This window comes from Lepidochelys kempii, chromosome 7 (assembly GCF_965140265.1).
Source record: "Lepidochelys kempii isolate rLepKem1 chromosome 7, rLepKem1.hap2, whole genome shotgun sequence".
In the NCBI taxonomy this organism is placed as follows: domain Eukaryota; kingdom Metazoa; phylum Chordata; order Testudines; family Cheloniidae; genus Lepidochelys; species Lepidochelys kempii.
This window is the reverse complement of record NC_133262.1, coordinates 15,124,397-15,137,712: the sequence shown is the minus strand read 5'-3', so window position 1 is coordinate 15,137,712 and position 13,316 is coordinate 15,124,397. Positions and strand designations below refer to the sequence as shown.

The window sequence follows — 13,316 nt, the reverse complement described above, 5'->3', positions numbered from 1 at the left end:
GGCACCTTCTTTGTGACACTCACTCAGCACCTTGCAGAATGAGGCTTTTAATTAGGTGAAGATGCACGATTAGCATTTGAAATACAAGACTGCTGTGAATTAATATTACGGAAACAGATAAAAAGGGGAAATGAATTACATGCTTCCAGAAACTTTACATAGATTTTCTTCAGTCCTATGCCTACAAAATGTCTGCCAGAAAACAAAACAAAAAAGCCAACCTTTAGCTTGGAAGAATGAAGTATCACACATGTATTGTTCATGTAACTATGGTAACCTACAAGTGCCACCAGTGTTTCTATTTCATACACAAATGAGGGGACAGCTGTGGAGACCACATGTCTGCCAATAGAATAATATATGTGAACTGGGATAGCTTGGGTCAGAAAATTATAACTCACTTATATTAATCAGGGCTTCAAAGAACAGACAGCTCTTTAGTTATAATATACACATCATAATAAAAGTCAGAGTAAGAATAGTTTTTAATTCTTGAAGGATGATTGTTCAGTAAATATTTCCAATTTTTTTGCAATTTGCTTGATACTGTATTTGTTTGAATAATGCTGTAAAATGCAATGTTTTCTTGTAAATATCACTTGATTTCAACCCTGCCCCCCTTTGGTTTAATCTCTTCCTGATGCCCTAGTCCAATCCTGTAGTCCTTACCTAGTTGGCACCCAATCCAAATCCCACTGAGGTCAAAGGAAGTATTTTTTCATTGACTTTAGTGAGCTTTGTATTAGGTCCATAACGGCGAGTTTTGCCTGAGTAAGTACCCCATGGAATGCTGAAATATTGTGGTTGACATCTGTAATGATATTGATGAATAAAATCTTGGGGGGGGCGGAGCTTGTTTTACTTGTTAATATCATGCAAATAAACTAGAGGCCCAGAAGTAACCTTTGGTACATCAGAAACAATCTTACCATGACCTTTGTTACAAAGGTCGCCATGTGCAACAGTGGGCATTTTAAAATAGAATTAAAATCTGTTTAAATAAGTTTGGAGGTGGCATCATCCTTGATAGTCACAAAAATTAACAGCAAAGTCATAGCAATAAAAATATTTTAATAAATTATGCAAGCTGTAGTTTTAAATGTTGTACCTGAGTTATGATTCATGCAAGGTGTTTTACTAGTTTCCCCTAAAAGTCAAGCGCTTCCAAATGTTGCCTTCATTGACAGGTGCAGTATGCTGCTATAATGATGTACTGAGAAAGCATAACACAAGAAATATAATTAAGGAGAAGTTTTCCTTGGTCTCCAAAGTGCCCTGATATTGCATCAAATGAAAACAACGAGGTTAGTCCATTACTTTAGTGAATGCTGCTTTGAGTGTAGGAAAACAGAACATGTGCCCTTGAAAGAATTCTGCTAGCAATTGCTTGCATGTATAACCTCTGATAATTAAATATTAATCAAAGCTCTGTTCTTGAGTTAAATGCTTGTACTGTATCCATGAGCTGGAATAAGATGCACAGACTAAACACTTTTTTTAAAAACAGATCTTGCTACCAAAGATCTTGCTAAATATCTCAAAAGCAATCATCTGAATTAAAAAACAAACAAACAAAAAAAACCAGAAATCTGTCTGCTTTCCATGTGAACTTGCTACCTTATTGCAGAAAAGTCTTCCACAATTCATGTTTCCTAATTTTTTAGATTGATTAAAGTAGATCACTGTATATGCCATGGAATGTGCAACATAGCTATTTCCCTTTCTAAACAATATAATCTCAGTGATTGGTACAAGCAGTCTTTTAGTTTCATCACTGTAACTTATCCTTTTGAAGTTCAATAAAGTTATGAGGATATGTACATTTTATAAGGATGGTATAAAGGTCTATTCAGATAAATTTTGAATTGTGAAAGCAAATACTTTTGTTAAATGGCAATTCCATGATGTTTTCAGCTCTTGGAAAAAAAATCTCAAGCTTCAGAATGTAAACTGAACACCCACAGTAGGGGATGAGGAAGGAATCTCTTCCTTTCAGGGTATGGTACTATATATGCATGCAGCATTATGGAAGGAAGGGGGCGTCAACTTCTTCTGGAGCATCAGATATTTACCACTACCAAAAGCAATATACCATATTACATAGGCCAATAGTCTCATCAGATATAACAAATCCTATTTCATTATCTGGAATGCTTCCCCCCCCATGAATTCATTTGTTTTTCTCTGTCCAAATTTATCTTTCTTAAATTTTTTTAATTCCAGAAAAATAAAGAAAAATATTTTATTTAAATAAAACACTTAAGATAACAATGAGATCTCATCTGATGTAAGGCTTTGGTCATTTTAAATGTCTCCAGGATTATTTCATGTGCACCTAAATTACTTACTTTACAATAAAAGGTTTATAGTCTCATTTAGAAATGTTCATAAGGAAAAAGGACAAACATTCACAGAAGAGCTTTAATACTAGGATTTGTGACTTGGCAAATACTGTGCAGCTTTAAGGCGAAAATGATAACTGCTTGGTTGGGTGATCTGTCTATCGTCTTTCAACTATAACATTTTTTTATTTAAGTTTGATTTTACATTTTTCCCTATTGCCTAGTGGGAAAAAATGCATTGAACCAGCACTAAATAACTTAAGGAAACATCTAAAATAGCAGACTAACATGTGTTGTATTCCTCCTCATAACATCCAACACTCTAATACAATGCATGGCGCGCGCGCTCTCTCTCTCTCTCTCTCTCTCTCTCTCGCTAGATGCCTCCTTCCATGAGGTTTTAGAAGGCAGGGGTTAACCCCTTTCAGTGAATGGGCCCTTTTACTCTTGAGAGCAGCCTGAGACTCCAACAAAAGGAGAGGCAACTGGTTCTTGGCATGTTAGTAGGTATATTCACCCAGACTCACGTGCAGCTCATGCTGCAAGCCCTTTGTCCTACTGGGCTTCACGATGTTGGGAGGTGAACAGTGCACAGGGTGCTGTCTATCAAGCTAATACTGGAGAAGACAAGTCCTTGGTTGTGGCCATTTGAATCAGGTTATTGATTTTCAGCATCCTGAATTGTTACATTAAGCCACAATGATGTGGAATGGGAATGATTGTGATACTTTTATATTTTAAATCTTAGGCTTGCATATAAAAAAAAAAATTAGGGCAGATTCTCAGCTGGTGCAAATCTGCATACACCATTGGATTCAATTTACACCAGTTCAGGATCTGGCCCTAAATTATTTGAGCCCAGTGAGATTTAGTGCATTTTCTTCTGCTGAGTTTGTGATGTGTAATATTAGAAAGTTGTACAATGGGCAAAATTGTGTCACTTGAAGCATTTTTTAAAATATAATGGTACAGAAAAAAAATCTATATGTAGGAGTAAACAGCTACTGCTGAAATTGCAAATCATACTCTCCTCCCTACCTCTACCATCCATCTCATCCACACACACTTTTAAATATTACCAAAACAAGTGAATACAGGTATGGAGCAGTCATGACTACAATATTTCATTGCAAACAACAATCAAAGAATTTGGCTTTCAGATAAAAGTGACAGCCATTCATACAATTCCCAAACAGAAAAACTTACACTGAGCCTTTATTCCATTTTCTGAAGGTCTATTGTTAAACTGAAGACTCCTTGTCTTTTCAAATTCCTTCATGTGAATGGAAGAGGCAAGACATCTGCCAGGATACACTCACATTTGCATGCAAATCAGAGATTTGGAGACACACACACATGCCCCTGCTAGACAATCAGCACCAGTTTCACTCTATACATAAAGTGATCAAACTTCATTCCTCTACTTTTTCCATACATGACTTGCTGTCAGTTTTATTTCAGTAGTTTACCAGTGAGATAAATGCACTAGACAAGTACATGACATAGGAGGAGGAAACTAGGAAAAGTGATTAAATAAAACAAAAGCAAAACTGAAGTAGCCTAGAGGAAAGCAAAGTGCCTTAAAAATGATTTGGGGGGACACCAAAAGCCTATCTGAATGGCAGGCAACATTCCTTAAAAACCATCTTATCCATTTTCTTGTTTACCCTTGTGGGTTTGAAATTTACAAACAGACCCCCCACAACCCTGGATTATCCTAATGCTCTATGAAATCACTATTCATGCAGTAATCTTACTACCCTTTATAACTTTCTTGGTGGTGAGAAACTATACCTTGGCCATGTACAGGGCAGACTTGGCAGCAGCCAGCTTTTCACTGGAGGGCTCTAGCTTCTATAAAGGACAGGAACCTCGAGGCTGAATCCCTGACTAGAAAAGCCGGCTGACTGGAATTTCCTTGGAGGACAGGGAACCCCTTGCTCCTGCTGTCACCATCCTCCCTCGCCCCCTACCCCACATCCCTCCCAACACAAAGGACACTGCCTGGCAAACTTTCCTCACTTTGTCTGCCTGGCACAGAGTTGGTAGCAGCAGGAACTCCCTGCTGGTCCCCTAGCAGGATGGAGCGAAGTGGAGATCGCTTGGAACCACCACACCTATTAGCACGTGTGGAGATCATAACCTGTGTGTGTGTGTAAGGGCGGGGGGGGGGGCTGATGGGGGAGGGGACGTTTATTATAGTCCCATTATGAATCTTAACCCTTAGCCGGCTGCGTCAGCCTGGGCTGAGGCTCCCCTCCGCCGGGAGGCTGCTTTAAAGTAGCCTCAAGGTTTTCAGGGCGATTTTGCTCGACCTTTAAGAGACAAAGGCGGGTCCTGCGATTGTCCCCGGGGTGGCCCCTTAACCCCCGCAGTTCAGCACTGGCAGCCCCCACTGCTGGATGCCTGCCCTCCCCTCCTTCCCTCCCTCCCTCCCCCCCTGCAGCTCCAAGTGCGTCTGCCCTCCCCAGCCAAGGAGGAAACACTTACCCAGCGGGTGCGAGGCGGCGGATGCTAAGCCCCGACTCCTGCCCCTGGCCGCACGCTGGGACGCGGAAGGACGGGAGCAGGCTGGCTGCCCATCCACCAGCTGCTGCCCCTGGGCAGAAGATGCCCCCGTTCACGGAAAGGGGACGGGGGGACGTGGCTGGGATTGTTTTTGGGTCAGGGTCCAGCCCCCTCCCCCCCCACCGGGGGGTGGGGAAAAGCGCGATACAATTTGTAGAAGAAAAAAACTCAAAGTCTCGGCCAAGCCCTAAGCGCTGCTGGCTGCGGTGTCCGCTCCACACCCCGCTGCTCAGCCAGCCAGTCCCTCGGTCGTCGTCGTCGTCTTCCTCCTCCTCCTCCTCTTCTCCGCTGCCGCCTTCCCTCCTCCTCCTCCTCCTCCGCTGGGCTTTGTGCTGCCTGCAGCCAGCGTGCACCTGGTGTAAGCAAAGCAGGTCAGCTGATGGGCCGGCTCCTGATTGGCTGCCCCCCCTTTCCACCCCCCCCACCCCTCCCTCGGAGCCCCAAGCCGGGCACCATCTGCAGGGGCTGGGAACAAAGGCGGGGAGCGTGCGCGGCTGGGCCGTGGGGCCCGCCAGGCAGGGCGCTCCCCGCTGCTGCTGTGGGAACCAGGGGGGTGGCAGCCTCTCCGCCCTGCCCCCCCCCGGCTTGTGTTGTCGTTGGGGCGCTGCTGCTCTGTGGTGCAGGAGGACAATGCGAGCCGGTGCATGGGCAGCACAGAGGGGCCAGGGCTGGCGCTGCGCAGCGCTACGCTTAGCGGGGAGGGGGGGGGGGGTCACATTTTTGCAAAGGAGAAATCCTGTGGGGAGCTCGGGGTGCGGGGCATTGGGTGTTGTCGCGGGCGGCCCAGGGCATGGCTGCAAAGCAGAGTCATCTCCCTAAGGAGGCGGGCTGCTGCTGCTGAGCTGGCATCTGGGCAAAGGCCCCAGGATTCAGGGCTCCCCAACGCTTTGGTGTCTGAAGAGGGCTGTGTTTGTCCCCCTCTCCCCCACGGTCACACTCAGGCCAGGAGCGGGCCCCTGTCTCTCTTGGTCCCTAGGGGTGGCTTTGGCTCTTGCTCTTGGGAACGTTTCTGTACCTCCGAGCCTCCTCAAGCTCTCTCCTCTTTGTCCCATGAAAGCCCTGAGCGCTTTGCTGAGCGGTGGGGTTTGGCCAGGATAAGGGGGGAGATGCAAAGGCGGGGCCAGTCAAGTTTCAGACAAAGAAGGCGAGTGTTTGTCTCTCCCTGGGTTTGTTAATGATGTTGGGTCTGTGTAGCACCCTTGTACCAGGGATCAGATTGGGAAAACATAAGTACCAAGTTCTTCCCACCACCCAAGTGCTGCCTATGCATGAAGTTAAAAGTCAGATGCCACTCCTAGTTTACAGGTTTCAGAGTAGCAGCCCTGTTAGTCTGTATCAGCAAAAAAACAAACAAACAAGGAGTCCTTGTGTCACCTTAGAGACTTACAAATTTATTTGGGCATAAGCTTTCGTGGGCTAGAACCCACTTCATCAGATGTATGAAGTAAAAGATACAGGAGCAGTTTAGAGTGAGCAGTTTTCATAATATGGGATGCCTCTGCTTTCTTGTTTGGATCAGTCAAATAGCTACCAGTGCTGATATTTAAATTGTCATTAGGCTTTGGTGCTAACATCCCTGGGCATTCATTGAGCCAATTCAAATCTCTCTTCAAGCGGTTGGGAGTTTGTCTCTCTGCCAGAGATCACAGAATTGGTTCACATGCTGAAGGCTGTCTTTGCAGTGCTAAGGTCTAGAGACTTCCTAATTCTTTAAAAATGAGAGCCTAGATTCTAAAGCACAAGCTACATCTACCAGAGGAACTAGCTCACAGGGCACCCATGACCTAGCACCATTTGTCTCTTGCCTTTCATCTAGATTGAATACAAAACGATTTATACAATAAACAATATATGGAGGAGAGTAATGCTAATGCTGAGATGTGATGTGTTCTCAAGTACAATGGTGGCCACTGAAAAATTCAATCTTTGCCAATCAGAACTATATTTATTTCCCATTCTAAGTATAGGGGCAAATGCTTATATGACTCAAGACACCACTGTGCAGTAACTGTTGGCCAACATGCTGCTTTTTAAGTAGCAACTGTTGTACTGCAAAAACTCATTGTATGTTGAAGCCATAAATGGAGGGCATTCCTAATTGAGGCACAAAGAACATTTACAGGTTAGGGAAGTTCTCTTACAGGAAAGTGAGACAACATCACTCACTGATGTTATGTCCATGTATCGTTAATGACTGCTTAAAAAGGAGCTTGGTGAATTAGCTAGGATTTAAAAAGAAGCTGGCTCAAACTTCAGCCCTACAAGCAAATTGAATCTGAGCAGGGCCTGGTTTAAATATGTACGTCAGCATCATCAGCTTCCCATTTATTCCCTGTTTTCTCTCTCTCCTCTTGTCTGATTCTTTCAGTCTGGACTCATTGACTTATATTGTTCCTTATTTTTCCTTTTCTGCCACTGACCCCTGTCTTTATCCTCTGAACTGCTAACAGATTTCTTCATGCAAGCTGGCTGTGATTTCCCTAGCAGAATGGCAGCAGGTGAATGATACTTGGTTAGGGCCTGGGCGAAATGCTGTGTTCAAAAATCTCCAAGACAGTGCTTCAGAGGCACCTCTGGCCCAGGCGTGACTCAAAGTGTGTGAGATTTGAACACACCAGGCAGATAGATCCAGACACAGGCTGGAATGTCCCTAAAGATAAGGAGGTCCAAAAGAAGAGGTTCAAGGTGTTCTCTCCAGAGAGCTTGCATGCAGCACAAAGCATTCTGCTCCATGCCATGCAGCACTAGAGCTTGAGTCGTCAGCGTCACATTAGCATTTCCCTGGTGGGCCTGGGCCCTTAAGATCAATTGCAAGTTTGGCAGCATAGTGTGAATTAGCCCTTCTCCAAAACTTTTGATGGTCATGTATCACTCTGGCTTAAATGAAAACGGATGCCTGAAGAGTGCTACATTGCTTTGTTCCCCCATTTTGCATACCATCCATTAAAATGAACCCAACCAACTTTTAATACTGTATGACTTTTACTCGTGTAGTCTGACTACCCGAATCCTTTTATTATACCATGCAAATAATTAGGTATGTTCTACCCTGGGTTCCACTTGAGCAACCCCATTTAAATACATGGACTTGCATGGGTCTACCTAAAGGTAGAATTTGTCCCAGTATGTTTAATAAAGGCAAGATAAAGTGTCCGGACATGTAAAATGAGGTAACTTTGTTGCTTTTGCCTAGGGAAATAATGGAAATATTAATATGGCACTTTCTCAGGAAAAAGAAAAGGAGTACTTGTGGCACCTTAGAGACTAACCAATTTATTTGAGCATAAGCTTTCGTGAGCTACAGCTCACTTCATCGGATGCATACTGTGGAAACTGCAGAAGACATTATGCATCCGATGAAGTGAGCTGTAGCTCACGAAAGCTTATGCTCAAATAAATTGGTTAGTCTCTAAGGTGCCACAAGTACTCCTTTTCTTTTTGCGGATACAGACTAACACGGTTGTTACTCTGAAACCTTTCTCAGGAACTGATTTTAACAACAAGGAAAGCTCTCTTTTTAAATGAGATGAAGATAAGTTAAATACATAGCCAATATGGCCTTTGGTTAATTACGCTAAAGGCCTCAGCTCTCCCATTGAGGCAATGAATACTTCCTCAAAATCCAAAAAGGTCATTCAGATCACATTAAAAGAACAGTCAAGTTTTTCATATGCAAAGAAATTGAATTTTCAGAAGAATCCCATAAATGGTCTCCAAATGTTTCTTTCCTTTCCACAGCATTCTGAACTCTCACCTCTCTACATGGTACAAATCCACCATCCATCACGTTATTGGTATGTAAATGATATAATAGTTGAAACTTCCTTGCAGAATCCTGTATATTGTGAACAGCTTCTGTTCTTGGCTCTTTTGGGGGGATTTATTATCTCTTTTGAAATGGAATAACTTTAGCCTGTATTTCTCCAATTGTTAGGTGTATACAATTATTATACCCCATTTACACAAAAATGACTTTTTTCTAACTATATAAAGCAAAAATAGGCAGATCCAACAGAAAGAAAGAGGTATTCCTTGCAGGCTTATTGCATGCATTACCTGTTTTGGGGGAATATTTTAGATTTTATTTTCACACTCAAGCTAACAATGCCTTTTGCTCAAAGGTTTTTCTGTATTTTACTTAGTAGAACCCTGTGTATGTACAGAGGTAGAAAACAGCTGTGGGTATGCTAGGAATCTTGCTATACGGGAAAAAGGTTGTCCATATTTGATTTTCCTGAGCAACAAAGTACTCATCTACGCATCCACGTGACAGTATGCATCAGTTGAAGTCTTTCATTATTCTAAATTAGATGCACGACATGTGAAGTGTTCAAAAGTCAGCTTCTAAACCAGGGTTTTCAATGTCTGGTTATAAAGCGAATGAGGATGATTGCAGTGTGTTTATGTTCAGTATGGATCCTCCTAGATGGTCACATGCATTGATACGTTTTATTTGTACAGCTAGTACAAATGTAAAACTTGTGCTTATTTATCATTTAAGACTTAGGGCGTATTTCTCTGTGAGCTAAATTACACAGCTGCTAATGAGCACGAACTGCTAAAAGTAATCATGTGTACGCTAGTGTAAACGTAACCTGTTTTCTTTGGTGTGAAGTGTCTGTTTTACACAGAACTGGGTGGAAAACCAGGGCTTTAGTTTCCATCAGTCTGTCACTTTAAAGGTTGGAGCTTTGCTAAAGAAGTTAGGAGGGCACAGTTATGGAAAGCAAGGTGTGGTTGCTTGCACCAAAGTGTGGTGGACCTGAAAAACATTTCCATCAGTGGGGCTTGTGTAAACTGTGTGTTGATTCCAGCAAAAAAAATCAGTAAAATGCTTCAGTTTGAAAAAGCACCCTAAACTAGGATTGTAAGAGACAGTAAGTACACTTCCATACAGGCCATGTGCTAAACCTAGCAAATGATATGCACAGTTGCCAACTTTCATGTGGTAAATAAGCACCCTGACTTTCAGAATAAGCCAAAAATCAAGCTAATCCCATTTCAAAACAATGCCAAAACAAGCCAATCCCTAAGAACCCCAAAACTCTGTGTGACTAGATCCCCCTGATGTGCAATCTGGGACTGTGGTGGGCCCGCTGTGCACACCTGACTGTCCCCCTGCTTGCCTCCCATTGCCCCTGCTTACTGGGAGCCGACCAAAAAAAAAAAGAAGCTACAAGCCAAAAACTAGCCAACAAGCAAATTAAGCCAAAAACAAGCCCAATTTCTGCATTTTTTTTTTTTTTTTTTTTTGTGGGTTTGGCATGTCCGATGATGCGGGGGCCTGTAAAAGAAACCTCATCTGTACTATACTGTTCTGCCACTATGTGGCACTGTCTGTAAAATACCCGATGTAAGCTAACCTCAGCCATTCCTTGCAGTGCATTAAAGCATCTTATGATGGACGCATCTGGTGCATATCTCATTCAGAATCAAGCTCTGTAGCCAGTTCATTTCTGGTATAGGAACATGACATGGTGTCAGAAGTAAAGTAAGAACAGAAACAGAAGGAACAAAGCAACAAAGGTTGCAGGATCTCATCAACATGTCACTCATCAATGCTACAGAGAACTTCAGCTTTCACAAACCTTCACAGTGGACAGACTGGAAGCAGTATTTTGCAAGATTTCACATTGCAAACAAGCTCCACAAAGAAACTGGAGATATACAGGTATCTCCTTTAATTTATGTTATGTGGAAGCAGGAAGTGCATCTTTAAATCCTTTGACTTTACTGAGGACAGTCAAAAATATGACTGTAAAAAGATTCTGATTATGTTTGATGGATAGAAAAATGTGATCTATGAAAGAGCATATTTTCACCAGAGAATTCAAGAACCAAGGAACGCATTGAATGTTTAATAAGTGTTCTGCATACATTGTCTAAAAACTGTGCTTTTGGGAATGCAAAACACACAAATTTCAGAGACAGGCTGGTATTGGGTTAACAGATAAAAATCTTTCATGGCAGCTATCACTGAAGACAGATTTAACCATAGCCACAGTTATACAGATAGCAAAGCAGTCTGAACTAGTCAAACAACAGAACAAAAGGCAGGATCAGCTTAAAAAAATGAGACTAGGCTAGAAGCTATAAACAAACGTTTGAGTGTTAAAAGTCACTATCATAAAACCCCTAAGACAAGGAAAGAGAACTCCCAGGCTAAGAAGGACAAATTTCAGCCTAGATGCATGAGGATGCGGAAAAAGTAATATCCGAAGAGCTGATGCATGTCCAACCAAAGGTATGTGGTGTAATAAATGCACAAAATATGGATGTTTTGTAGTTGTTTGATACACCAAAGCAGTCAGAGAGTTGATTCATATTACAGACAATCAAAAGCCATTTTGGGGAGGGGTCATTCACTTGTGATGACACAGAGCCTGCCTGGAGCGTGAAATTGAATGTTCATGGAAAGGCTATTGGCTTTAAAATTGGACTTGATGTCGCAATCATCTCAGAAGGAACTTACAATCAGCTTCAACCCCTGACAAAGCTGAAGTCAGCTGACACAGCCCTGATTAGCTCTGGAGGTATTCTGAACTGCATGGGTCAGTTCACCACAGAAACAATTTATAAAGACAAAAGCTTTGCTTTCAGAGTGTATGTGATCAAAGACCAGCAAGCATCTCAGCTGCCATATGGCAGCCATGATGGGCCTGCTGAGAAAGGTGGAAGAAATTGATGGAGGATTTGTTATTGGACTTTTGAAAGGAGATCAAGTATAAATCAACTTAAGAGAATGCTGAACCATACAGTGTACAAATATCCCTACCAGGGAGATCTTGGAAAAAACTGGCTGCAGATTTATGTGAATTCAGAGGACATCATTGCCTTGTTCCTGTGAACTCCTTTCCCAATGTACTTGAAAGACGTAATATGTTGCAGCAGTAGTGAGAATCTGAAGTGCACATTTGCTCATTTTGGTATTTCAGACAATTAGTGATGGACAACAGACCACAACTCACTGCAGCAAAATTTGTCATTCCAAGCAAAATATGACTGTGATCATATCGCTAGCAGCCCACATTACTCACTAGCGAATGGAGACGCTGAGAGAACTGTACAGACAGACAAGAAAAGCCTACAACTGGAGGATCCATTCCTTGCTCTTCTGAGTTACAGATCAACACCAAATAGCGGTTACTGGATATAGTCCAGTACAACTTCTGATGGGAAGACAGCTCAGCACTATAGTTTCTTTTCCAAAATTGGAACAATCTCCAGAGTGGCCAGACATGAATAGAGTAGCCAAATCAGATAAAAAAACTAAAAGACTGCAAGAACACTTTTACAACAGATGTCACTCAGAGACTTGCCCGGTCTAGAACCTGGTGCTTGTGTTTGTGTCAAATTGGATGGAGAAAAAAGGTGGACAACTCCAGCTGTCATAAAGAAAAAGAATTCAGCACCCAGATTATATGCAATCAACACCAACAGAGGAGAGTTCAACAGAAACCATCAAGATCTACAGTTTATTCCTCAGGAAGAACAGTCAACAGAACAAACTCTATAGATGACAAAGGGAGGAGAAGACTCAAGGACTCTTAAGACCGACCACAGCCAGTCGTTACAAGTAATGGATAGCCAGAATACTGAGTTGTTACGTGTTTGGGTCATGTACTTAGAAAATCAGTACGATTCAGAGATACTTAACAGACTGATACCTATGGAACTTCAAAGATTGCCTGATAGTATAAATATAGTGAATGGTACGAATGTAGAGTTTAAAGGGGGAGATGTAATGGAATGCTAAACTGTATTATACCATTTAGCCACTAGGTGGCACTGTCTGTAAAAACCTTATATAAGCTAACCTCGGCCATGCTTGCCCGTGCATTACAGGCTCTTATGATGAACGCATCTGGTGTGTATCTCACTCAGAAGCAAGCTCTGTAGCCAGTCCATAGCTCATACAGGTACACAATAGGGCCTATGAAGCTTGTCTACTCACTCGTGTATCTCATTAGCAGGTCAATCCTACCTCCTTCTTCCAAGACATCACAGGGTCATCTTGCCGTGCCAGAGGTGCAGCCGTACCTTACAGGTGGTGGGAAGGTAGAATTTATAGAGGTCATGTACTCACTACTTGCCACAGACCTCAGTTCACGGAGGTTCCATTCACACTGCTGCAAAACAAGATTTTGGATGACGGGCTATATAGCAGCTATGTGTTGACAAAGAATTACTCACATGCCCTTCGCTCAGCTTTTGGAGCGAGGATTTTGGCCATGTCGCCAGTTCTTATGATTTGATCACAAGCCTCGTGATAGTCAGTGTTTTTCTTAAAGTTCTAGGTTCTGCAGTCAGGCTCTTATGTGAGAATCTCAGCTTTCATTACAAACAGAGAGAGCTCCTAGCCCTCAGGGTCGCACAGGAACATTTGAAACCATGAACCCTAAAGGC

General features: G+C 42.6%; 2 protein-coding genes across 3 annotated transcripts in view; one reads left to right on the top strand and one right to left on the bottom strand.

The window, feature by feature from the left end:
• LRRN1 (leucine rich repeat neuronal 1) overlaps positions 1–5,240 on the bottom strand; it is a 37,091-nt gene extending 31,851 nt beyond the window's left edge. Inside the window, exons 1-2 of one of the 2 annotated variants that reach the window (XM_073351165.1) lie at positions 4,833–5,240; positions 1,109–1,213 (exon numbers count right to left, since the gene is read on the bottom strand). The gene's annotated coding sequence lies outside the window, so the exon portion shown is untranslated. The remainder of the gene's footprint in view (positions 1–1,108; positions 1,214–4,832) is intronic. The other variant, XM_073351164.1, reaches the window with a different exon arrangement.
• SUMF1 (sulfatase modifying factor 1) overlaps positions 1–13,316 on the top strand; it is a 553,524-nt gene that overhangs the window by 374,795 nt on the left and 165,413 nt on the right. The window lies entirely within an intron of this gene.